General features: G+C 34.9%; 1 protein-coding gene across 7 annotated transcripts in view; it reads right to left on the bottom strand.

The window, feature by feature from the left end:
- Nr2c2 (nuclear receptor subfamily 2 group C member 2) overlaps window positions 1-2,319 on the bottom strand; it is a 70,396-nt gene that overhangs the window by 24,790 nt on the left and 43,287 nt on the right. The gene's annotated exons all lie outside the window — the stretch shown is intronic.

Here is a 2,319-nt window from a genome sequence, read left to right as displayed (position 1 = left end):
TCACCAGTAAGAGACAAGTTGAGTGGGGGGGACTGAGAGGAGAGATCCAGTTCTCTGTGACTTTCTACCCATTCAAAGCTGATGGACACTTATTACACATTAGTAAAAGAGATGAGGTCAACTCATATTATATGTTTTTCTGCATACTTATTCCAGGGAATAAGGTGAAAGAAAGAAAAATGGGTAGAAAACTGCTTTTTTTGTTGTTGTTTTGTTTTTCGAGACGGTGTTTCTCTGTGTAGNCCTGGCTGTCCTGGAACTCACTTTGTAGACCAGGCTGGCCTTGAACTCNGAAATCTGCCTGCCTCTGCCTCCCAAGTGCTGGGATAAAGAAAACTGCCTTTTTAAATACAGTGTAGTGGAACTAAACTAATAAGGTGAGGTGACACAACACCACAGACTACAATGTTACTAAAGTGCACTTAAAAATGTTTTTCTTTTTTTGTAATGTATATTTCACTAACAATTATATATAATTTATAGGTCGTTTTAAAGTATTGAAATGTAAACACTAGAGCAACAACTGAAAGCACATAAATATCTATCATAACCAAGAAGAGGAACTTCTGGCAATTAACACAGAAATTACATGAAAGGGTGATAATAATCTTAAATTATTGATAATCACATAAGTGTGAATTTTTTCATATGCCAGTAAAAATACAGCAATTATTGCAACATATTTCATATATAAAGACACAGATGAAAAGACAAAAGATGTACCTTATACATAAAAATAAAAAGCAAAACAGAAAAACAGTAACAAAAAGATGGAGTAAACTACATTAATTTCAAACAAAATAAACTTCAAAACAAGGAAACAATTGGGCCCTATGAAAAAGGTATTACATAATGAGAATTGATTCTCAAAGAAAGGTGTAGTAATCCAAATTCATGTGCCCAAAACAAAGAAGCAAAATATATAAGGAATCTGGGGTTAGCATGTACAAAACCCTAGGTTACAGCATTAGGACCAAAACCCCAAATCAGTCAGGCAAATAAAACAAGGCAAAACCAGATAGAACTAGATGAAGGAACAAAGAACTCCATAGCTATGTTGGAGAGGTCAATGCCTTCCTGTAAGCACTAGCAAGCAGGCATCAAAGCTAGTAAGGAACAGCAGGCTCAGTAGTATGATCAGCTTGATATAAATGGCATTTATATGATAACCCCTCTACCACCCACAATACCTCAACTTCTCAAAATTGCTCAGGATAGTCACTAACAGAAACTACTTTCTGGCTCTTATAACGCATTGTAAAAGTTTGCAATGTGGAAAGCATATGAAGTATGTTCTCAAACTCAGTGAGACTGAAACAGAAATCATAACAATATACTTTTGAATAAAACATAGGCTGAAGACAAAGTCATGAGTGATCTTACCTTAGGCTAAGTGGGGCTTACAGCAGAAGTTTTGGCTAGTTATTTGGCAGTGACACCTAAAGCTATCTACTCAGCTAGAGCTAATACAAAAAGCTAGAGTAAACACCCCAAAGTCTAATTCTGCAGAATCCCAACATTTTCCATTAGGGAGATGAAGTACCATAAGAAACTACCACCAGAGCCTTGATTAAACCAGTATGATTCCCCACTTTACAGATGGTTTCCATACCTCTTCCTAAATACATAGTCGTCTTTCCTATAAGGCAGAACTCAGCTGAAGGACCATGGATACTTCAGTAGTTATGCCTTACCATATAATACTTTGTAACAAATTTAAATAATTTTAACAAAATTAGGTATCATTTTCAAAAGGTCTGTTGGTTGAAGATGAAGGGGAGTAAGAATAGAGGGAAGGATGAGGAAAACTACTTTTTTGTTCATAAAATATGAAAATATACACAAAACAATAGTTTATTATGTACATTTACATAAATATAAAAGCTACAGAGCACTGTCGTATCATTTAGCAAACTGACAGTTAAAAGTACAACATGATATTAAATATGGAGAAACAGATGCTTCCAGGATAGATTGGTGAAAACATAAATCAGTAAGCCTTCTTTAGGAACAGTGTGACAAAATGGAAATTCAACTAGTTGCACAATAGAAATAGGGGCATCTACTTTGCACTGTGNATGCCAGTTGGTTTTCTAACAACTTAACTCAAACCTAGACTTATCTAGGAAGATGAAAATCTTTTTTTTTCCTGTGTTCACAGTGTCTTTATTACTTTGTATCCTGAATTACACAACTCCATTTATTAAACTCATGAGGTCTGATTAAACCCTTAAAAATCTGTGCTTGCTCATTTGTCTTAGGGTTTTCCTGTTGTGAACAGACACCATGACCAAGGCAAGTCTTATAAAAAAAAAAAAA

Source organism: Mus caroli, chromosome 6 (assembly GCF_900094665.2).
Source record: "Mus caroli chromosome 6, CAROLI_EIJ_v1.1, whole genome shotgun sequence".
In the NCBI taxonomy this organism is placed as follows: domain Eukaryota; kingdom Metazoa; phylum Chordata; class Mammalia; order Rodentia; family Muridae; genus Mus; species Mus caroli.
This window is presented reverse-complemented; position numbering and strand designations above follow the sequence as displayed.